Source organism: Falco punctatus (genome assembly GCF_963210335.1).
Source record: "Falco punctatus genome assembly, chromosome: 10".
Taxonomy (NCBI): domain Eukaryota; kingdom Metazoa; phylum Chordata; class Aves; order Falconiformes; family Falconidae; genus Falco; species Falco punctatus.
The window spans coordinates 3,732,433-3,757,506 of NC_137590.1; positions in this window are offsets into that span (position 1 = coordinate 3,732,433).

A 25,074-nucleotide genomic window follows, 5' to 3' on the forward strand; every position below is an offset into this window, starting at 1 on the left:
ATCATTTTCCCTTTACAATATGTTGTGTCATGCTGCTTAGGAGAAAGCTCATAGCGAGAGAGAGCACTGGGGTTGCGAAGGAAATATGTCCTGGCTATTAGAAAGTTCAATGAAGCGCTGACTTTTACATCATCATGTAGGGATGGGTGAAACAGTCCAGAAAAAAATACCCCCAGCTGAGCAGCAATGTGGGGCTTAATAAAAAAAAATTGCAGTTTCACAATGTTTTTTTAAGGTTTCTCCATCAGTTGCAAGATTATTTTTCTCCCTATGAGTGTTTTTGTCTGAACTGATTGGTCTCAGAGGTGCAGGCTGGGTTAGCATGTGGAATTATAGCCCCAGCCAGGGTGTTTGCCAGGCTGATTGCTTTGTGCCCTGGGCACGGGTGGCTCTGCCCTGGGTGGCGTGGGGGCCTGCTTTGCTCAGGAGGAATGATTTGGAGCCGCCTTCGTTTGCTTTTATCCCAATTCCATGAGCTGTTTGCAGCTGTTAATTTAACAGTTTAGTGCTTCCATCTTCTACAAGCAGGAGCGACTGCTCCAGTGCCTTACACATCAAAACTTCATTTCCAGTAACAGGACTTGGAGGACTTGGAGATGGTAGAAAAATGCTTTTGCTCCAGTGAACAGGGACAACGTGGTGGCCACATAAGTCAACTGAGAGGTATTTTGTAAAATGAGCCTCTGTAAGCTACAGCTCTACAGGGATGAAGCAAGAGAAGAGCCGTGAAAGCAAGGCCATCTGGGGAGAGCTTTTCTAGGGCAGAGTGTCTCTGCAGTGCCAAGGGAGCTCAATTAGCCCAAACAGAGAAAACATTAGGTGTAAAGAATCTCTGCTAATGCAGGTGGGTACATGTCCCTAAATACATATGAATTCAGGCTTTTTCTCAGTGGAAATACATCCAGCCCAACCTAGGACAGACTGTTTTCCCAAGCAGTAGTTACACCAAAGTGCTGTAGAAGAAAGAGTGAAGCTGCTATATGGCATCTACTTATGGAAGAAAATACATTTCCATTTTATATCTTCTGAAGGAGTGATAAACTTTATGATTGTAAAGCTAAATCAAAAACTCCTTACCCAAAGACTGTTCATGAGCCAGTATCACTGAAGTCAGTAGGAAAATTTTCAGTGGTTTCAAAATGAGGGTATTTCCCCCTTTCTTTTGTAGAAAAAAATGTTGGACTTTTTGTTTGTTTGTTTTCCAGCCCCTGTTAACTTGTCAGACCAGTTGTCAGGCTGCAGTAGAAGTTGAAAGCTTAATCATTAAGCTTATTGTTTTTATTTTGAGTTGTTTTACTCTTGTTTTGCAAGGTCTTTTTTCTTATAAAGAGGAATTTATCCTCCAACATTGTTGTAAACATTTTTTCTGAACTCCAGTTTTTCAAACACCCACACTTACCATGAGAAGTTCTCCCTTTCAGTGCATCCACAATGCTGCTCTGTCACCCTTGTGTGCTAATCTGAATTCTAGTACCACTAAGAAAAAAACCTGTTTCCAGGATTTCAGTGTTAATTGTGACTTTTTATTTTCCTTTAGGGCTGAGCCGTTCTACAGCACTTGAACAATATTTTGTACAGTGAATTGTCAGCAGCATTGGGTACCAAAAAACAGAAGCAGTTGGAAAGGTTGTGCAATTTGTGTTGGGTACAGTTCAAGGTCTTTTACACAGCCCTGGAAATTGTGCTAATCTTTCTGTTCTAGGGCACTTTGCAGGGTATTTGTACCACACAACTTCAGACATCTAATTTAATCAATTCAGTTAGCTACCTGATCTCCTCTGCTTCCCTCTGAAATCAATGTGGAGCGGGGAGAACTCTCTAGAGTATGACTTAGAGCAGCTAAATTAGGTTCCTTTTTGAAATGTTGCTTCAGAGCAGGCTGAGTTTCTCCTTTAATTACAGAGATACTCGAATTAGACTGGTTAGTCATCTCAGACTGGTCAGTGTGAATTCCTGCCTTTGTACACTTACCTGTAGCATCCAAATGAGAGAAGACTTCAACTCTTACGTCCTCCTTCCTTAAATACATGCCGGATTCCTCTGTGGCTTGCTACATCAGGTAAAAACATGATATTGTGAGAAACCTCTGTTTAATAATGGAGTTATTTTCAAAAAGTCTTCGTAAAGCTCGATCACGAGAACGTACTGGTGGGTCTCCATGGATGTCCAAGCCATTGCAGTTCCAAACACAGCCTTCCATGAGAAGTAACTTGGTCTTTCTCACTCTTAACACCCCACTTAGGCAACACTGAGCTGCAAGCTCCTGAATTTTCGCTATTTCAGCTGGTCTAGTTCTTGCCTTTTTCTACACTGGAAAATGTCAACTCAAGATCTCTCTACGTTACTTCAAAGCTCAGCAAGCATCGCAAGAGCCTGAGCTCCTAGCTTTATCTGATGTTTCTGCATTTGTGTATAGACAACCATTTCCAGGATGTTTATAAAGAAATCGCAATGCCCTTTTCAGAGTCACTGGAATATGTAGTTTTGTCCTCTTGGGACATGCTGTCAGGGTTGTTTAGGATCTCAGTGTGAAGAACATTAGTTTTTCCTCTGATATGCTTGGGAGTTTACCCTGTGCTTTCAATATCAATATGTTATTTATTGGCAATTCCTTATCCTTCTATAACTCTGCGTTGAATGGTCATTTGCTTTGCTGGCCAGCCTTTAAGTCCTGAGATCAGTGATCTTTCTCATGGCTCATAAACTATGAGAAGCAATTTCATTCTTTATCTCTGCCTGGTGGAAATCCATATCTGGAAAAGTGGAGTAGGCTCACAATTCATTGGTAGGCACTGGGCAACTTATATAGCCTGAAATCAAACTGGAAAATATATTTTATAAATAAGTGTGCACATTTTTAAAGAATCCTTGTGATCAGCAGACTCTTCTAAGTTACATAAATAATCCCCTAAACCAGAAATGTAATATGGATATTCTAGGTTGCCCAGTTAGATGGGTACAGTTATTATATGGGCTGTGGAATTTCCCTGTGACTATTGATTAAGATTATCTTGGAATACTAGAGTATTTATAATACCTCACTGATGCTCAGATGCAGTGGAATTCAAGCATGAAGACAAAAAGCTTCTCCAATATTATCTATTCATTCATCTGCTTGACAAACAATGGATAACCTTCCAGATTCAGGGACCTGTGCCTGTTGTTTAACCCTGCTAAGTGGTAAGTAGCAAGCATGGGTTTTCCAGAGTGGGGAACCTAGGGACTGAAGGAACACTTAGCATCTAAAAGCATCTCCCAGCAGAGGGAGGAGGTGGGGGACCAGAAGACCTCTGGACAGATGGGTCACAGAGAGGCTGGGGAGAGTCTGAAGGACCCAGGTGATGAGGAGAAGCAGGCTTGTATGCATCATCTTATTGCTTTTAACGTAACTTTTCTCTGAAAAGGCTTTTATAATGAATGAGAAAATATTTTGAACTACTGCATAGGCAGTCGCGGGCTGCTTAAAATTTCCTCCATGCTGACCATGGTACAGAGTAGTGCCTGTCGTGTGAAGGGAGCACTGAAAGCCTCAGGTCTGGGTAGGGCAGTGGAAAGAGACACCAGAGCTGTGGCTGAATTGGGAGCTCAGGTGCTTTTTTGTGCATCTGGGCTATTTCTGGGCATTAGGATGACGATTAGACATGCTCGTGGGAGAAAGTGCAGTTTACAGAAATATTCCTAGAAAGGGAGTGTTGAAACTGAAATCACAGCCTTTTTCATTGGAAACCTGTTTCTAAGGCTTCTGCTCATCCCAACAGAGACCGCAGTCATTCCAGGTCATCTTCAACCTTAGTGAACCAGAACAAGCACTGAAGATCCTAAGCAAACTGCTCACTGGCAGTCTATCGAGTGAGAATTATTTACTGAGGTTATCCAGCAAATAATTTCAATAGTGAATAAGTACAACAAAATCCCCATCTGCCTGTGGATAATTGGAGAACAGAACAAGAGGCCAAATTCACAGAGTAGATTATTCCTCTAGTTCTGTTAGGAATCCTGAATGGGACCCGCTCATGCTGTTCTTTGACCTAGACCAAATAATCTGTTGCTTCCGTGAATGCCAAATTCACTCATAAGCACCTCAGCTGATTGCAGCCACCTGAACCTGTGTTCTTCAGCTACCCGATGTATTTACACACCCACTCGGGTTACTTGTGAGACTTTTTAATTCATGGACCATGTTAAAATATTTTCTTACATTTGCTATTCTGTGCTGTTTGGTGTTCTGTTCGCTCTGCTAACTTTAACTGGTGCAAAAAAGGTGAAAGATGTGTCAATTAGGTGACTGTAAGTTAAACAACTGATTTCTTCATTTAAGTGTTCCAAGTTAGGTCCCTGATTTAAAAGCCTGAAAAATTAAGCAAATTGAAATGAGTGTTGAAAATTTAAGCAAATTTCTAACAAATTTACCTGGGTAGACTTCTGCAGAAATTACTGGAGCGAGACACTTTGCCCTCTTTCTGACAGAAGTGACCCAAAGGAGCAGCTACACGGGTGCTATGGGTGGGAATGCAAAGCAGGAGTGAAGTCTGGGCACAGATGCTCTCTGTGTGGAGCCAAGCCCTGGAGACTGTCAGCGGAGAGAACGGGCTTTGGGCAGATGGAGCTGTAGGCACACGCTAACGGGTATGGCTGAATGAGGACCACAGTTCTGATAAACCCAACTCCTTGGTGCAATTTCCTAATTGGTGAAACTAGTGTAAAGCCAGGGTGCTCACAGCTCTGCACGGTCCCAACTCTACCAGTGCCAGGATTTGTGTAGCACATGGGATTCTCCAGGTCCCCTTTCCAGTACTGGTTTTGACTGTGAGACTTATTCTGGTGGTGAAATTGCGTGCTTTATTTTGTGTGCAAATTAATCTTGACTCAAAGCCTGATAACATCCATAGAAAAAAACCTCCTCCTTAGAAAGGCTTTGGAATTCAAGTTCATAACTAATTTTACTGAATTTAATAGATTTTGTAAGTACACCTATGACTCAAGTCTCCCCCAAAGCCTGGGTTTGGCATTAAATGATGAGACTCCTGGAAAGAACACTTGGAGACTTTTAATGCATCTTTTGGTATTATAACCTTAGATGTATATTTTCAAAGCATTTTCTCTTACATCTGGGTCCAAATTACAGTCTTGATTATTTTTGTAGAAGAATAGTGATTCTTATCTCAATCACAAGACTGCAGAAGCTGTGCTTTTGGGGAAAAAAATCAAAACTCACTCTGACAAGGCAAATGAAATATATAATTGATAATAAAGGACTATAAGCAGATATCTCTTGTCTACCATCAACCAATCTTAAAATTATTTTGATCTGGAATATTTTCCCCCTACAGGTGAAAAGGCAGAAGATTGTATTCTGGCATCAGGAGCAATGTTGTGTGCCTTAGGAGTTATACATTTGGCTCTGCAGCGAAGGTAACTGTTTTTTTAATCATTGCTATCATATAATCCATGTTTGTGTGTCTGTTCTATAGTTGCCACTGCAGTGTAAAAATGAAATAATGGTTTAATAGTGTCTTCATCTATGGAGACCGTATTGTGTTACTTATAGGTTATGCTCATAATATTTTGTCTAAGATAAAAATACTTAGAGAAAAAAGTTAAAGATTACTGGTCAAAAGAAGCATTAGAGTGACAAAGGTTTTCTTATTTAGAGGGAAATTATAATTTGGGGCATCATGAACTGGGAGTTCTTGGAAAAAAATATTGGAATATATAATACACACCATCAGATTGCCAGAAAAAGAGAACACATTTCAGTGATCTGGAAAATGAGGCTGCTTTCTTGAGCTTAGCATTAAAGACTGGGGGGGGGGGGGGGGGGAAGAAAAAAAAAACAAACCCTACCACTTTTTTTTTTTTTTTTCTCCCCACACTTATTCAAGTTTATGTCAACAGTGGTAGTAATAAACAGAAAGGGAAACATCCACTTTGCCAGCCAGATGATCAACCATAATAGTTTATTCATTTGATTATTAGTTCTAGCATTTAAGCAAAGAGAAAGACTTTTGCTTTGTCTATTGTTTCATTTAACAGTAGTTTTGTTTTGTTTTCTTCCCCTCTTTTTCTTGAATGATATTAACAAAAAAATACAGTAAGAGGTTTCCAGGGTTGCATTTTACATTAAAAAAACATAGATTTTTATTTGTTTGTCTAATTTTCTGTTCACTCCCTTTCATTGCCATGAATTGGAAGGTGACAAATGACTTTGTGAAGGGATAAGAGAAAGAGCTTCCACAGTGACATTTAAATTGGAACCCATGTTTGATGGCAAGCAGATGATTTAAATACATGTCACCAATGTACAGCTATAAAGGCAGATTTTTAAAATGCTTTTGCTTCCTTTACTGCTACTTTAACGTGCATCTGGAGAGCACTGCGATCCACTGGAGCCATTGTAAATAAGCTGCAATCATTGTCTTTCAAAGCCTTTTCTTTACTTGCGTTCCTCAGGTGAGCTGCATTGTGGGGGTTATAAATAATGATTATAATCTTAATGCTTACTATGCAGATAGAAATGGTGGTGTTAAAGTCACCTCGCAGCAAGCACTCCTGACCCTGTTTCTAGGTTTACTGTTCATCAGGGGGTCATAGCGTGCCAGACTCCCGTAATTCAGAACTCCACACCTCCTGCCAGCGAACATATTCATCCTTTCTCTAACTGTATGCAGGGGGCAGAGCTGGGATCACTGCCACTGGAAGCAAGTAAATTATCTTCTGCAATCAGCACGTGCCTAATACATGTGCTTGACCTTCTCTCATAGTTCTCAGAAAGGTGTCCATCCTCCTCCGACAGCAAGAACGCTGCCATCACGCCTAAATCCAGGAGTGCTCCTTTAATATCCTCTTTTTTCTTGTTAGGAGTAGGTTTGAATTAAATTCAAGCATATAGGCACTGCTGGCATTTGGGAACGTTTGGATCTCTACCTCACTGTGACAGCTTGTGCCTCATATGATTTACTGGTGAAGCAGAGGTTCTTTCTTAGGTGGGGTGCAGATGTGCGCGTTAATGCTATTATTCGGTAGCAGCATAGCCAAAATCAAACTCTTGCTATGTGAAAGACCACCTCCAAATTCAGAGCTATTGATGCTTAATTAGCATGAAAAACCCCAAGTTCCCTTGTCATTTACTACATGCTGAAACACTGTGATTTTAGTAGATTTGCAGACTCTATTAAACAATCTTTATTAAATAAAGACGAACCCAATGATTAAATGTCTCTCAGTACCTTGCATCAACTTACTAGGGCACTAAGAGTGTAAAATCTATTTCCCACAAAACAACGGATAAATAAAATCTGATACAGTTGTGTCTAAAAATGTATAGTTTAATGCTTTATTTTATTTTTTTTCCCTAGCTTCTTCCCTTTAGGGAAATGGGAGATGGAAGGGGAAAGGGCAATTGTGCATCAGGGGGAACACAGCTGATACCTGTGCAGCAGCTTTTCTGCTCTCTGTCCTGTGCTGCTGCACTCAAGTTGTGCTGCATGGTGCTTTGACCCCTGTCTGATAAATACAGGTCTGGAAAACAAAGATCTTCAAAATGTTTTTGTGGGGCGTTGGATTAAGGGTCAACTTTCCTGTTTGTCTCCTCTTGGCATCTTACTGCTCTGCCCTTCTCCCTCACCAGACCCCGACATGTCAAACGGCTCAGTTCTCTTAGTGCTTGTGTGGGTGGTGATGGTTCCTTATCACACCAGAGCTGTTCTGGAAAGACAACTTCTTCCTGGGGTATTTTCATCCCTTTGTTTTGATGGTAGGGTATCTGTCGATCTATGTAGATGTATGTATTTAAACTAAAATTTGCTGCTCATTAGCTGTATTAATCTCATTTTTACCCCTATTTGCAATATTAAAAAGTTTATAAGCCCCAAAGTTACCTCCCATCTTCATTAGGTAAGAATTTGCCTTTTCTGTCTTTTTAAAGTTTTCACCTCTGCATTTGCTCCCAGACCATCATTTCTATTTTTGTTTTCCATTACTTGTACCATTCTGAATGCATTAATTGGGCTTTTTGCTTCTCATACCTTCTTAGCTCAATCTGGTCTCTAACACAGACCTTTCCAAATCTCCGCTGTTATTCCTATGTCTAGTTTATATATTCCACAGCCCTTTTATTCTCCTATTTCATCAGTGTCTTCACTCTTGGTGTTATACCTTCAGCCATGCTGCCCCTGCTTTGGACACATTCCTCTCCTTTTCTCCAGACAGCCTTTTCTCTCCAGCATCAAATCCATCCTCCAGCTGTCCTTTCCACCTCTTTACCCAGGTTTCCTCACCCCTTCCAACACTCAGCTGCTATCTAGCAAGCTGGTTTGGCTTGTCTGACTTTGCTGGAAGCTCTGCTGGGCATGGACTCAGCCTTATTTCAGGTTATTAATGGGGCTGGGAACCCCTGGTGGGAGGTTGCATTTCTGATTTCTGGGGCTGTATTACAGAAATACAGCATCACCGCCTGCTGTAGGGACCGTGTCTTCTCCGCATTGAGACAACTCAGGACACATTCCCCTAGTCCTGACTTTTACATACAGCAGCAGAGAGCAGGAGTGATGTGAGTGCAGGAGGCTTGCTGGTATCCTTGTACAAGAGGGTTATTTGTTCTGGAGATGGCTCCACCATGGCATTGCCATGCCAACTGGAGCCAGCAAAGGCAATCTGGACCCAGGCTGAAGCAAAATCTGCCAGAATCACATGGGAAAGGAGTATTGAATCCTTGGGCATCTGGGTCCATGGATGGAGCAAGGACTGGGCGCAGCCAGGAGTGTCACAGAGCAGCATCTGGTGCAGCAACAACAGATAATTGGGATGAGCTGGCAACAGCCAGCCTTGTTGCATTGTAGGGAAATGCTGGTTAACTGGGAGGAGCAGGGAATGAAATTGGAAGGGATAAAGGTGGCAGACGAAGGGAAGAGCCTTTTGACAAATACAGAGCTCGAGATGACCACTGTGCTTCCCGTCTGCTCAGTACACGTGTGTGGCAAGCTCAGCAGGAGCACGTGACCCAGGGAGGTCACTGACTACTGGGCAGGGAGTCAGACCTGCGGTATCAACAAGAAGAGGCTGAGCCCAGCACATACTGATGCAGGACAAGCACCTGCCCTGTGTCACCAGGTTGGGGCAATTCAAAGCCCAAAGTGCCTCGGTCTGCCCATTGTCACAGGTCTTCTGGCTCCCTGGGTTGGTGCTGGGGGCTCAGAGCAAACAGAAAGAACTGGTGCAGATGAGTGAGAGCTTGTGGAGGTGCTAACATTCCTTTATTTCACCCTGAGAAATGCATATCTGGTGCTATATACCTGAATACCGTTGGGAATCTGGACCCAAGCATATAACACAGGGAAGGACAATTTGGGGACAACTGCAAAACGCTCAGGAGAAGGATTCATAGACTTGAGGGCCAGGAGGGACTATTATCATCATCTAGTCTGACTTCCTGCATAATACAGCTCAGAAAACCTCAACTAGTAATTTCTGCATCAAGCCCATAACTTCTGTTTGAGTTATAGCATCAATTTTCAAGAGACATCCAGTCTTGATTTAGAGAGGATAAACTTTGGGTTCTTTTTATCTGTCTTCCAATGTCTGAGCCTTGAGGGTACACTCACATCTGGTTTTGAGCTTTTCTCTGCAAACATAAAGGCTTGATACTAACTTATCAAAAAAAAATTAAATTAAAGCTGAATTCTTCACAGTGCTTTTTCATCCATGACTTGGGGCTTTAAATAGTACACCCCAAAAGTCTGAAGTTTCTGATAACTTCTGGCAAAACAGTTATCTCCTTCCCGGAGAGAGACTGGAGTAGGAGTTTCAGAAGGCAACCTCTTTTCTGAAGATTTCCATCCAAGAGGAGGTGACCTGACAGGCAGCCCTTGCCCCATCAAAAAGCATTACTTTGCTACGGTGAAATGCAGCCCTCCGTCCTACCCGAGAGCTGACCAGCTCTTGCCCCAAAGCACCCAGAGCCACCAATTAAAAAGGTATAAAAATGGTCTGAATAAAGCGAAAGTTAATAGATGCTGATGTGGGAGTAACCAGGGCTGTCAGGGAGCGATTAAGCTGCCGAATAATCTTCCACCTGGAGCTGTCAGGCCGGTGTCTAATGTTTCATTCAAAGGAGCTCTACATTCCTGATGAGTAAATGACAGAGATTTCAACTAGAGCTGCTCTGTGACTCCAATCCTGACATACTCTGACGATTTACTTTCGGTTCTCCTGCTGTTCTCCGGGGGATGCCAACCCATTAATAACACATTTTAAGATGTAGATGGGGGGCACAGCTGCAGCTGATTAGCAGGTAGCCATCAGCGAGGAGGGAGGGTGCACATTCCACGAAATGTGAATTGCCTTTATTATAGATATTTGGATGGGGCAGGAAAGAAGTTTACAGCTTCCAACCCGGGGGAGCTGGCCCTGTTCTTACACCTGTGCAAGGGGAGGCAGCTCTGCACCAGCCCTTACCTGCTGTGCCATCAGCACCCCACCAGCCTGGCCCCAGCCCGGGGGGTTCTACCTGTGGTGAGGCTGCCCTTTGCTTTTCCACCTAGTTCAAAACCAAAACAAAATAGTTTGCAAACTCGTAGTTTGCAAACTCGACTTGTGTTTAGTGCAGGTGTCCCAGCTGAGAGTGGGAAGGTAAGAAAAACTTTTAGCGAAATGCAAAACGTTTTGCTTGCCCATGTTTCTGTTTTTGGAGTTGGCATGAATTAAGAAATGGTTGAGTGTTGTACGAATAAAATGAAAGCTTTCATTCTGGGTCAAACAGGCTGCTTCTGTTGATTGAAGGTGGGTATTTGCTCCTTTTCTCTCATTACAGCGGAAAAAAAATTTCAGATCGACACAGAACAGCTCTGTTTTGTTTTCCAAATGAACTGAAAAATCCATTACACTCACAGCTGTACCCGAAATACCTCTGCTGCTCTACTCCTGAGGTCCCCTATAGAGCTGTCAGCAAAACACAAGATAGAAGGCAGATAAAACTGTATTATTTTTTGTGGGTTTTGCTCGTGTAGAGATGAAAAAGCCACACCTCACAAACCTGAACCTCCCCCTGGATCCCAAGCAGGATTTTTAGGAAACCTTATTCTGATGCTTATCTCCAGAAAGGATTCGAGTCAAGCTCAAGATTTTGCCCCTCATCCCACCGCTTACCTGTATTTTTTTAGTGTAAAATAGTATTTGAGGGGACATGGCTTCACCCCGTTACTGCAGCAAACCCAGGTGAATCCACAGGGCATTTCTGTTCCCTGCCTCTGTCTGCCCTTGGGTCACTTCTCTTAGCTGCGCTCAGATGCACATTCCTGCTGCCACCACCCTGTGCATCACCAAGCTGTTCCCTGGGTCACTGACTGTCAAACTCCACCAATACCCCACTGTGGGGACTGGGTTTTCATGCTGGGACACATGGGATTTCTTTCATGCTTTGGTGGAACAGACGTATGTTAGGAAACTCGGACTGGGAAAAGACTCTGTGCTTTCAGAGCGGCTGGGTTTGAAGAAAACAACCTTTGGCACAGCTGTTTCGGAAGGTTTGTGTGTCATGAGCATTTGGATGCCCCCACAATCTGTGCATGGCATGGGGCAGGGAGGTGCCATCTGATGGGGTGTGTTTGTTCAGTTGGAGAGTGGCTGCAGGGTAAAATGGTGATTTAATAAAGTACGTCCATGCAATAATCCACTGCATCAGAGAAAGAGAGAGATGTCACACATATCCACCTCTCTGCGTTTCAGTGGCTCCTCTATGTCTCCCTGCTCTCCCTTGTGTGTATTGGGAATATTTCAGGCTGCAAAGAAGTCAGAATGCTCTTTGCTTTGTACAGCCAGTTTGCACCCTGCAAAGACTTCATTTCTTATGCTAATACACACCAACACACTCTGCATCTGCTGTCCAGCAGCGCTACTGCTGCACTCGCTGTACCACACTGCCTGTGCCATCTTCTGCTTAATCCCATCCCTGCCAGAGTGACCACCCTGGGGGCTGCTCTGCCTGCAAGGTCACTGCAACAGGGGCAACGACTGATTGTCTTGTGAAGTCACTGCAAGCGAGGTGAAAATCATTTCCCCACTCTGTTAAACTTGCGAAAAATGGTTCTTAAGCTGTTTTGCTTCTTAAGGAGCAGTCCAGTGTGTTTCTGTCACCTTCCCATTCACCTCAGTGCAAAGTGATGGTAAAGTGGGTGGAAAACACTGCCAGGTGTGAACCTGTAGATGAAGCCAGTCAAAGTTTACAAGGCAGACTTGAAAACAATTTTCTTTTTCCTTTGGGCTGTGGGTGCCCAGACAGGCTAAGAACAGCCTGATTTACATCCTTGTCACTCTTTTCAGCACCCCTTGGTTCCTCCTCATCACCAGTCCCTGCATGCAGTGAATCTCAGGGGAGAAGCAGCAGCTCGTGTTTGGGCTCTGCTTTCTTTCCCGTTTGCACTCTGCAAAGGGACGCACGAGAAGTGACACCTCTGAGCTGGTTCTGAACCTCAGGAAACGCGGTCAGGAGGGAGCATGATTTTCTGACTTGCTCTTTCCTCTTCGCTGGGCTCCAGAGGTTCCACTATGGATTTACTGCCTTGCTCTCTCTGCTGTCCATTGAACTTCACTTTAATGAGTACCTGGAGGGTCATCCAGCATTATTTTGCTGTGCAAAGGGGCACAACCTCAGTTTAAGATTTATGACCAGAGCCCCCCTGCTGCTAAGGTTGTCCCTCCCATAACTTTGACTCTGGATAACGCTTACATATAAAATCCTGTCAGGGAAATTAATGTATTTTTTGCTAGCTTGTCATAATGCTGTGCGTGTAGGACCAAAACTCTTCTGTGAGTTTTTAAGTTCTGTCAGGCTGTGTTCATCAGGGGAGAGTAAAATTTGGAGCAAGTGTGCTGTGGAGTTTGTCTTGCACCTCCTGAGCCTAATCAGTGGAATTTATACAGCCAGGGACAGAGATTTCCATTTGCTTTACTCCTCCAGAGCACAGAAAGAGAAAGAGGGAAGAAGTGGTCCGGGGTTTGGCTGATGTCTACATAAGCATTATGAATGAGAATAAATATCAAATAATTCTAGTGATAATTTCTGGGTTCTGGTATTTTTAGAAAACTATTTGTAGAAGTAGAGGCAGAACTGAGAACTTTCCAACAGGCTTCTGGAGACTAAAACCTCTCACGTGTTTTAGAAAACAGCAGTAGGAAATGCTTTGTAAGCTTTTTTTTTCCTCCCTCCCCTTCTCATGTCTGCTCATGACACCTTGATCTTGACCTCCATAAGGGTTTCCATATTTTTGGTTTCTTACTTCTCAAATGCCTGCTGTCCTGCTTTTCTTGTCTAGGGCTGCATCTGCCCTGCTGAGCTATGAGCTCCCAGGCAGGAACGTGCTATTCCACCTATTACGTGTGATGAAGTCCAAAGCCAGACCCACTGATAGAAAAGGCCAGTGCATTTACCAGGAGTACACTGGGGGTTTTAGGTATCCCACTGTGCCTTTTCCCAAGGCGTGTTCCCTTCCTGAAGTGAGTGTGTTTCCAGCATTCCCATCGTGTGCTCACACAACAGTCATAAAACGGGCTCTGCTGTTGCTTTTATAAACACTTTGTGATGAAAGGTCTTCATCCCTTGTCTTGCAGGGGAGAGGCTATGGCTAAGATACTACAGTGCGTGGGATGCTACAGGACAACTATACATCCCTGGCAGCTCCTCTCAGGTTTGTGTGGCAATTTTCAAATCTTATTTTTGTACTCCAGCATGGGGGAGGGACACAAAAAGGCCTTTGAGGCTGATCTGACAACCAGTCAGTAAAGTCAGGACTGGCTACTGCAGCAATGCTGTTGCTCCATCTATATATCCTGTATTGATGAGGTTTTGTACAACGATGTCCCAGAAGTGTATTATCTTCCTGGATACGAGATGTTGCTGGTTGTGTTTGGGGTTTTTTTCATTTTGCAGCTCCCTCACACCACACACTGCATGTACCCACTGATGGGTCCAGTCTTGGGGATGTCCTTATAATTTTAGGGAGTAGGATTGGCACTCACAGGAGCTCCCGGCATGCCTTTCTCTGCGTTTGTGAATGATGGTTGCGTTGTACCTGGGAGATCAGCAGCAAATTGGACATAGTGAGGGTTTTTTGCATCCAGTTACTTTGACCTGTCAGTCTGTCCTGCTTGCTTTTTGTGTGCGTCAGCAAAGGAAAAGCAGGATTTATAGTTGCTTCTTGTGGCTTCCAACGGCTGCCTGTGCAGGGGAGGTTTTGCTCCTGTACTCAGCGCCACACAGGGCATCCCTTTAACTGAAGCTGTTACATAGGCTCTAAGTGACTAATGACTATCAAAACAGGCTCTTTGCAGGAAAATCCCAGTGTGAAAACATTACCTAATATATTAATATTTGTTTTACAATCAGATTTCTAGATGATGAGTTTACAGTTTTTTACCCTGAATATGACACGGTGAAGAGAGTGTTAAAGTGAGACTTTGCAGACTTCAGTTTTATGTTCTGCTTAGTATTTTCTGTGCAGCCTCAGTCAAGTAAGTCCCTCTCTGCTCCTTTCCTCCCTTCCTGCAAAGCAACCTCCCGGCATGTTCACAGCTGGGGAGGCTCTTGCAGAGATGTTCATTAGAGCCTGAGGGACAAATTAACATGACAGTAATGGAGACAACAGAAGTAACTCAGGAAGAATTACAGGTTTGCAAGTGTGGCTAACTATAATGTAAAATCACAGCTCCAAATACATTATAAACCCCAGGAGAAGCACCTTGCTCCTACTTTATCTGGTAGCAGTGGCTAGCAGGGACAAAAGGGCTAGAACTAGGGCCAGGTTGAGGGCTTTACTGATGCTATAGGGTCTTGGCTTGGACAGAGCTAAATTTTCTCTGTACAGCAAAGAGTGCAGGGGATGCTCTGGTGGTTGCTAAATTCACAGGCCACGACAGCCTCAAAAAAAATCCAGCATCCTGCAGGGCTGGATGGATGCTTGGTCTCAACCTCCATGGCTCCTCCTGTATCCCTGAGAAAGACAAGCCTTAGAGCAGATGTGACAAAAATCGAGGCCAGAGAGAGAAAACAAGAGGCCAAATGGGAGGTGACATCTTTCTGTCCTTATCTCTCATGTTCTCCAATAGCATGTCCTGAGAGAAAAGCAGAGGATGCATATAGTCATCTGTAAGCAGGGAGGGCAGGGGGTGATCTCCCCAGGGGGGTCCCTGAAGGAAACATCTCTGGGCAGGTTCTCAGGTTGGTTCCCCTGAGTCAGTGACTGGTGTCATTGCTCAGGACTGCTGAGCCTTCCCTAACTTCAGGCTTCTGGGATTTATTTAGAGTTTGATTTTATTTTAGACTGGTGGCAAGAGGATACTGCTGTACAGATGACTCTGGAGCTGAATCAGTGTGCATAAACAAACAGGGAGATGGGAGACATTTTTCTCTTTAATGTCATCTTGAGTCTTTCTGGAGCTATCTATTTATCGCCAGTCTGTAGGTCCACAAGATGATGAGATGGATAAAATGGGATGATAAGCTTACACTAGAAGAGAAACTATCAACAGACCTGTGATGTATTGCCCTTCTCAACTCTGGTGGATTTAGGGGTGAGGGGAGGATAAATTTTCCCCTAACTTTTCTTGCTGCTTTTAGATAGCCATTAACTCTCCGTGGACCATGACTTTCATTTCTCATCACCTTTGAATTACTCAGTCTGGGACTGAGTTGGAAGGTAATTTCAAGAGGCAAAAAGAGGTGGGAAGAAACCAAACTTTTTATTTAATTCTGACCGTGGCTGGCTTAAATTCTGCCCTTTATCAGGGCTTGCATCAAAGACAGGTTGACAGGGATGCTGCTGTGGGCAAAGGGAGATGACAGGCTTGCCTAGGTGGTCAAGGAATTGTGGAACAGCCCTGTAAGGAAATGTGGGTGAACAAAAAAATTCATCAGAGATACAATCAGCATTACCTTCAGGATAAGGACTGTGGTACATACGGCCATATAACAAGCAGATGAATAGTACAGTGCTTTTAGTGTATAACTGTATGGTGAACAGAGAGCTTTTTCAACCATTTTTAATGAAGGCTGCAAGTACCATAGACCCTTAAGCCAAGAGGTTTAAGAACGGGTTTGATTTTTCCCACAAATTCACGCTTTGCCTCTCTCCTTCACCTTGAAATAGTGCTTAAGGACAGAAGCAAAATCACTGCTCTCCTTGGAAGAAACAAATGACTCCACATCTACTCTGTTCCCTCTAATGGATTAAAACCTCCCTCTGAACTGCAATAGAGATCATCTGAGCTGGTTCCCACAGCTCGCCATCCATCCCTCACCCCACTGTAACCAGCATGCTTTCAGGCAGGGAGCTCAGACTCCACAGAGACACCGATTTTATTCTGAACAGAGTTTTTTCTCCATGACCAGATGCAAAATTCTGTGTTAGTTTCTGATGTTGTTGACAGCTTTGCAGAAACAGGAATCGGGGGACCACATACGGCATTTGAATAATGGAGAGAACTTCACCTACAATGAGCAGAAAATGCAACAAAGTGATGCAATAAATGAATCGGGAACGGGAGAGAAGGTGAGAGGATATTTACCTTATTCTCTTTTAGTGTTTCCTTTCCCCTCTTTGGAGTAGATTTCCCCTTTCTGGATTGTCTAGTGAAAAAAAAGTCACGACGAGTTCTGAAGTTGCATAGTCTTGCAGCCTGAGGATCTAACTGCACCACCACAGCTGCCTGGTGGCTTGCTGTCCTGACTGTGCTGGTGGGAAAGAGTGAATCCTGGCTTCAAGCAGTGGCTTTCGGACAAAAATGTAGAGGGGCACTGGAAATGAATGTAGCTCATCATGTTCATACTGCTTACAGTGCACATTAGAAAGTGCCATCAGTGTTTAGTGGCTCATAGTTTCGTTCAGTGAAATTATGGTTGAAGCTACTTTGCATACACCTATCCTACTGATTACTGTCCTCTTCCCCTTCCCCAGTTAGGGGAGAAAAGATAAAATTTGTGTTAATTAAAAACTAATTGATGACAAGATGATAGTAATAATATGGTCAGTTTCTAAATAACAACAAGCTCCCAAATTCCATCAATCCAATTTAGAAAAAGACTGCATCAACATTCTAATACCTAAAAACTGTTCTCACTATTTGTGGAACACAATTAGAAGGCCCAATTTGGTTGTTATCCAGGTATGGGATGGTGTGAGGAACCACTGCAGCACCCAGCATGAGAGGTGGGGGCAGCAGGTGAAACCCGGCACGTTGCACACTAACAGCAAGCGGCTCTCCAAAACCCAGCTGGGGGTGCTGACATCAGCAGAAGTGACACCGTGTCCGCATCTGTCCTGTGCACATCTCGGCAGTGCGGATGAAGCTGGACCCCTGCCAGGATTGAGAGGTGTCCCAGACCTGCCCCAGCACAAGGCAGAGCTGGGTGGGGACAGCTTGGCAGGATGAGGTTTGCAGGTCCTGCTGCTGCTGCCAAGCAAGGAGGGATGTGGCAGGGAGTGGTGCTGCTGGGGAGATGCTCTCCACCCCAGAACGGATGTTCCCTTGTAAACACCAGCCTGAACGTGCCAGTGAACAGCAGGAGCCAGCCGGGCTTTTGTGGGCTCTGGCAGAGGTGCCGCGGGCAGCACGTCCAGGCTGTTCTGGCCTCCGCTGGCAGTCCCCTCGCTTCCCCAAGCGTGCAGCTGGCTGCCGCTGGGCAGAGATGGAAATCACAGCAGTGCTCACGGTCTGTCAGAGCAGCTTTGTCCAAGCTCCCCTGGAGACTCCCTGACCCCCTCCATGGGTGCAAGCCTGGCACATCACCCACGGCGGGGAGGCCAAAACAGTTTGTGCTGCTTGTTGGCTTTCACAGCCCCCCTTCCCTCTGCCAGGGCAGGCAGGGTGCTAGCCAGCATCGCAGGCTGGGACCAGCATGCGCACTGCCCTGGGACCAGAGCGGGGCTGGTTGCCAGCCACCCAGCAGATGCTGTCCTTTTGTCTCCTTGCATGCTGCTCCCTAAGGCTGGGAGCCAGCAGCTCAGTTAGTACAGGAATAATTTCATCCTCAATATAATCTGCAAATTCCTCCTGGTCCCTCCTTGCTCAGCTGAAAGCACCAGGCTCATCGCGGTGGTCCTGCTGGCTCTTCAGGTTCTTCTTGCTGGAGATGCATGTGACTGGCATCCAAACCTGCGCAGTGGAGCGGCCCCTGACATCAGTTCTTCATAACAAAGATCCATTACATGAAGGTAATGGCTTTGAAGGACTGAGACAATTGCCTTAAAGAAGAATTGATTATATTCTTTCTTGATTTTTTTTTTAATTGTGTGAATCTGTATTCTCTTAGTGAAATATCCATGGCTGGTAGCTCTTGCAGCAACTCAGCAAGGCACCCAGGGTTATTGGGGAGGGCTGAGGGTAAATAAAATCTGGGAAGGGCAGACTGGGGAGTCAATGGTCACTGTCAGTTTGGATAACAAATCTGCTAAGACGCCATCCAAGGAAGCAGAAAGACCTAGGTGAAGATGCCAGGAGAACCCTGTAGATAAAATCAAGGCAGAGAACAAATGAAACGTGCTGTGTGCAGCACAAATTTGGTTTCAGAAAGTCCATTTTGTAGGACATTTATGTTTTCTTCGAGTCAAAAAATTGCTTGCACTACTGACTGACGTGGAGAGACTCTTGGCTTTTGGGGAGGAGGGTCTCCAAGTTTTTATTCACTCCAAAATGATAATAAAACCACAAAAAACCCACCTGCTGGTTATATTTGCCTCTCTGCAGAAGACCAATTGTGTAATAACTGAGCCATACATAAACTCTGCCCTGTGACCTGAGAAGATGCCCATGCCGGGACACGACCCACTGACCCTCAGCACTGAGCTCTTCCAGCATCGCAGAGAGGAGCACACAGGTACCCAGCACCCTCTGCTTGAGGTGACAAAATACTCCAGAGGCAGACATCGGGGATGCTGCGGGTTGTGTCAGGACCTGGGAGGGATTGTGGAGTGAGGTGCTTCTGTTCAGCTGGTCCCACTCCTGTAGCTTACTGTGGTTTGGGCGAATTGTTATTTGCTGCTTTGGGATCCAGCAGTGGTAGCACTGCATAAACGTCAAATAGTCATATGTTCTATAAATGTTCCTCACACCCAGGTGTGAAAGTGGCTTCAGAACTATTCCCTGAGGTATTTGGTCAGTGTCCTACAGGTGGGAAAATAATTGCTGGATTGGAACTTGACCATGACCAGGCAGAACCCATGGGATGGACTCTCACACACTGCTCTGATCTAATCCTCATGAAGTCTGACCCTTCCTTTCAAATGAAAACTAATCCATCACACCCTGATTGTGAAAAACATTAACCATTGACAAATGTGGTGTTTACAGTGGTAATAACAGCCTGATTGATGGCCGGGGCTGGGGTGCTGCAGCTGGCGATGCTGCTGCTACAGTGAGCTGGCGGGGCAGGGACGGGCAGCACAGCCACTGCGCCGAGGGTTTCCAAAAGTGAGGTTTAGCACCTATGTGGGCAAGCTGGGAGGGGAATAAAAGGGGTTTTCTGGAGCTTCCCTGCACAGGTCAGCATTTTGGCAGGTCTATGCTGTTGTCCATCGTTCCCAGGGATGCTATGGGAAAGACGAACGGCCAGGTGCAGGTTGTGGTTTTTTGCTGAGGTCCAAACTCTGTTATATTTAGCTTCTTCAGCAAAGATACATAACTTTGCTATTAGGTGGATTTTCTATTATCTAAATCATGCAAGGAAAAGCATTTACTGACCTCTTCTACTACAAACTATAAGTGGACCTGAATACCATGAAGATGGACAACCTTTTAGAGACGCTAGACAAAAGTACTGCATGCTCTGTTGAGTTTTTCATTAGGATTTTTCTCCCCTGTCTGTTTTTCACACTCAAAGGTTTATGCATTTGCATGCGTTATAATGAGAATACCTACATTCCTGATAGATTTTTTTAAAAAATCTTCATATAAAAATGTTATATGACATAAGCAAACTGTCAAAGTTAGAAGGAAACATCGCATTTTTGATCCTGTGTTTTCATGTCTCTTGTGGTGGAAATGCAAAGTGAGCCTGGGCTGCGATCTAAATTCTGCAGGGAGTTGTAGTTGACAGGAATAAACCATGTGGTGAGGGTGCCACATGAACCGAACATAAACATGAATTAAACCCTGCAACTGTGAAGGAACCAGGGCTGTTGGAAAACTAGTACTAAAAATGTAAATTTTAAAGTCTAAAAGAATGGATTGGAAGCAGATTTAATTGCCTCAATAAAGGGGTAACATGAAAATTATGGGTGTCAGAGAAGATTAAATGTACCTCAGAAATCAGAATAGACTGTTAATGTTTGATGGATGAATGGCAGAAGCCTGACAGAAGGCTATTACGCTGATGCAATTACGCAGAAAATGTGGGTAAGTGGTTAAAAAAGGTGAGGGGAAGGCAGGAGCTCTTGCTGGGGTGCAGCAGGGACTTTGCATCATGGGGTGACCTTGGACTGAATCTTATTTTGAGCATATCTGGTTGGTCTTTTGTCAGGAGTCCCAGCCTTGCCTGGATTCTGGGAGCTGTGTAACCTTGTTCCCGTGGCTGGACAGGTTACCCCATTCTTTGTAAGTGTGCTGCACTGGTTTGTGCAAGGCCGGTGTTAGCAGCCCTCACTGCTGGCAACTGGGACACGGGCTGGGTGTCTCCACACAGCTCTACAGGCAGACACTCAGGTGGGACGGGATCTTCATCACCTAATTTTAGGCATCTCCACCTGCACTAACCATTTAGGCTCCCTTTGCATCAACGGGGGACATATCCCACCCACTTGCAGACTGCAATTCACCTCAGCAGTTTTAGAGCTAAGCATTGCCATCGGGTGAGGGACAGCTAAGGGGTGACTGCTTGGGCTTCCCCAGAACGCACAAGAGTAAGTATGGGAAGGCATATGGTGGAGGTGTCGGCGTTCGCGTGTGTGAGGTTATGGCAACGGTGTGAGGAGGCCAGATTTAATGTAACTACAGGTAGGTCAGAGCAGGACGCCAGTGCCAGCGCACCATAACCCTGTTCTGCTCCTGCTGCTGGTGATGTCCTGCTGTTTGAGGAACGTGGTATGTCGACATCATCAGAGAAACATCTTCAGTGCTGAAAAGATGTTCCGTGATGATGTGGCTTCAGTGGTCCTCCTGTGGGCAAAGGACCTGTCACCAGTGCCTCTGGAGTGACTGCAGTGGGGGTGGCACTCAGGCAATGGGAAGTGCCAGAGGTTCCAGAGCTGATGAATCGTCACCGTGCTAGCAGGCAGAGGCAGATAAATGAAAGGCTTTGAAACAAAATGCAGTTGCCACATCCTCGGCAATTTTTCTAATACGGTTGTGTCCAGCAACAGAAGCACCAGAAAAGACTTTTGCCAGTCATAAAAGAAGTTTTCATGCTATCTCTTATTACTCAATGCTTTGTCCAGCACCAATTTTTCAGGAAAAAAGACCCCCCCACCCCCACAAACAACAAAAATGCATCTGTTAAAACAGGCATTTCTGAATATGCATGATTGGCCCTAGGAACAAACGGTGATGTTCTGGGGAGGAGTTCTATCGTATCTTACTGGCACACTGACAGAAATCAAAATGCAAAGGTAGCAGACAAGGTACTGCTAGCTCTGCATGTGTGTGTGTCTGCCACAGGATCACAGTGTGACCTTCCCCAGATTACTCAAACTGCCAGTGTCTCGGGCTGTCTTGGTAGAAGAAAATACATGTACTTATTTACTCACCATTCAGGGGAGCTGCAGGGCTTAATTATTCAGTGTTTAGGAAGCTTTTGTGCAATGGCAAGATCAAAAAACGATGCTATGCAAGTGCAGAAGTTTATTCTGATTAACTTAACTGTACAACTGTTCCCTGATACTTCCAAACCAAAGGCTCCCAGAGGAGACTGCATCACAGTCTGCTGCTTTTCATCACGCGAACACAAAACCTCTCCCTGCGCACAGCAGGCCGGGGAGTTACCAGAGGCTTCGACTGAGCTTAACTTCAGTAAAGGTGCAAACGCCCAGAGAGCCAAGGTGTCCGCTCCGTGGACGGCATCAGGTGGGGGGAGATGTCACCAAGTGAACTGGACCGGGAGCAGGCACACCTCCCTAGCTGTGGGAACAGCTCAAAAGCCAAAGCCTTCTCGCCCTGCAGGTGAGGTTGCTGTGGCCTGGCAGGCAGAGCCCAGGGGCTGAACCTTCCAGCTGCCTCGGGGCAGGCATCCCTGAGGCATCTTCATGGCAGCACAGGCTGCAACGCGCTTCCACAGCTCATCTAGCAACTGTTCATTTGAAGGGTTTTCATACACTATCAGATGATAGGATTTGGGGGGGGGGAACCAAACAAAACCAAATTCCCAAACCAAAATCTCTTATTTTGTTCTCCATCTCCCACAATTCTTTTCTGAAACTACAGGAACTGGCATGCAAACATCAGGAGGCGCATGTATATACTGGCTGTATAATAACTCCCCTGTTGTCCATCCTTTTCTCTTCTGCATGTATCTCCTTCTCTTCGATTTTGGGGAAATCTTTTTGTCTTTGCCAACTCATTTTCTCCATGATGTATGTCATTCCTGACTCCAGTGTGGGCTGTCAGCACTACAAGAGAGGCACTCTGCCTGTGGATTGCCTGTATTCTTCATCTGTTTTTTAAAGCCCGTTGAAAGCTGCCATAGGTAAAAGAACTGCGGGAAGCCATAATTTGGGAAGTTTTCAGAGCTGCTTGCAGCTTTTTTCCCTGCTGCCATGCCTGACAACTTGAACTAGTGGAATTATTCATTGGAAATAAAGCGTTTGAGGACTATAGCTATTGACTGTTATGAATGATTTATTTATTACTTATATTGCTGTAGCCTCTAATGACTCTTCATGGATTGGGGCTCTACAGTGTTAAGCTTTGCACGCAGCTGCAGTAGCACAGTATGTTGAGCTGAGGATAGTAAAAGAAGAAGGGATGGTGCAGGACAGGGAGCCCAAGGTAGGTGAAATGCTCAGATTTGGTGTAGTAAGTGACTGTGACAGTGCAACCTGCCCTCCTTTAATTAAGTATTTTATAGGCATCTTGTCATAGGTAGATTTTAATGAGATATTCGAAGGAAGACTACAGACTTTTGCATTCCTCCCATGGGCAGCATATTAATATGCCCAAAAAGAAAGAAAAAGCTTGCTGGAAAATATAACCAATGGGCAGTAGAAGCTGGCAGCATTATCAGAGCAGAAAGTGGGCTTGGTATTTTTTACCCTGTCCGCGAGCAGGTTGCCTTTGCTGCTGAGCTGCTCAGCTCTCGTGATTGCCTCTTAAATGCTGAAGTCCGTCTGTGCTCTCTCCCAGACATTTTAGCGCAGAGGCTGGCTTGCAAAGTCAGGCTTTTATATATGAAGAGTTGGGGTTTCAGCCCGTGGGAGAGGGCCCCAGCATTTCTCGGTGCTGCTGCTGTGCCCCCCGCGCTCGCTGCATTGCACGCTTGGTCTGCTCCTGCCTGTTTGTGAGTAACTCGGGCAGTGAGCCTCGTATCTCCTGTGAGATTAATGAAGTGAACTTTCCAAGATGACAGGCAGGATCCTTACTCAGAGTACTCTCAGCCCAGTGGAAAGAACTCAGCTCTGTTGAATTCTTGTTAAAAAAAAAAAAAGTGCCCAATTTTATCCTGGAAGATTAGCGTATGCCCATAGGTATTGCTGCCAGGGAGTGAAGCAGACCCCGAAGTAATAAAAGATAAATGGCAACGTCAGTAAACTGGCAGACTTGGTTTAAGTAATATTAAGGATTATATTCTCTGGTGCCTCATTAACTCTGCCCAGGTGACCAGCTTGTTTGCTTCACAGGTGCTCTTTGAGCAACACCATATAATAAGTCATGTTTTCAATTAAACAACCATATTTTGGATACACAGCAACGCCTCCCACAACTTCCTGAATGTTCAGTATTTTCTCTGAGTTTCATCTCTGGGAACACTCATATGACAATTATTCCCCCTGCATCGCCCCCGGCTTTGCTGTTTTCTTTCAGGCCAGGAGATTACACTGCTTGGCAGGGCCCTTAGTAAAGACATTTTTATCTACATGGCTATTATGTTTCTGTCTTCCATCAGGCATCCATCTGGCTGGGTGGTCATGAAAATATTAATCGTAGGGGTGTCTAGACACCTGCTCCAGAATTGGAAATTCAGAAATTCACTGCAAGGAAATTTTACATTAGATTTCATTGCTTCAAAATGCTATTGGTTTTGCTTGAAGAAGAGGATTGAATGCTTTGAATGTTTTAATGATTTCACCTTTTTTTTTTTTTTTTTTGCAGATTCTTGGGTTTTTTTCTAAAGCTGGAAACTTTGGACATTTGAGATGGGCTTTCAGTTAAAAAATATCCTAAGCATCCTTATCCTGAGTAAAGCTTAAGCATGAGTTTAACATGTGGAATGAGCCTAGCTAGAGTCAGCACGATGTCCAGCCTCATTCAACTTACCCATCTCTGACCTGGATGAAGGCACAGCACTCCCCCAGCGAGTTGGCTGGTGATACAGAACTCAGAGGAGCAGCCAATACCCCAGAGACTGCGCTGCCATTCAGAGAGTCCTGGGCAGGCTGGAGAGCTGGCCGAAGAAGGACTCCATGGAGCTCAGCAGAGGCAAGTGCGGGGTCCTGTGCCTGGGGAGGGACAGCCCCAGGCACCAGCACGGGCTGGGGGTGACCTGCGGGGGGCAGCTCTGCGGAGAAGGCACTGGGAGTGCTGGTGGGAAGCGAGTTGCCCATGGGCCAGCAGTGTGCCCTTGTGGCCAAGGGGCCAGTGGCACCCTGGGGTGCACAAGGAGGAGCAGGGCCAGCAGGTTGAGGGAGGTGATCCTCCCGCTCTGCTCTGCCCTGGTGAGGCACATCTGGAGTGCCAGTTCTGGACTCCCAGTTCCAGATACAAGGAACTACTGGAGGGTCCAGCAGAGGGCTATGAAGATGATGAGGTGACCAGAGCATCTCCCTTGTGAGGAAAGGCTGAGAGGGCTGGGCTTGTTTAGCCTGGAGAAGACCAAAAGGGCAATCAATTTTATTTATAGATGTGTGCGTATATATATATATAAAATAATATTTTATCTATTAT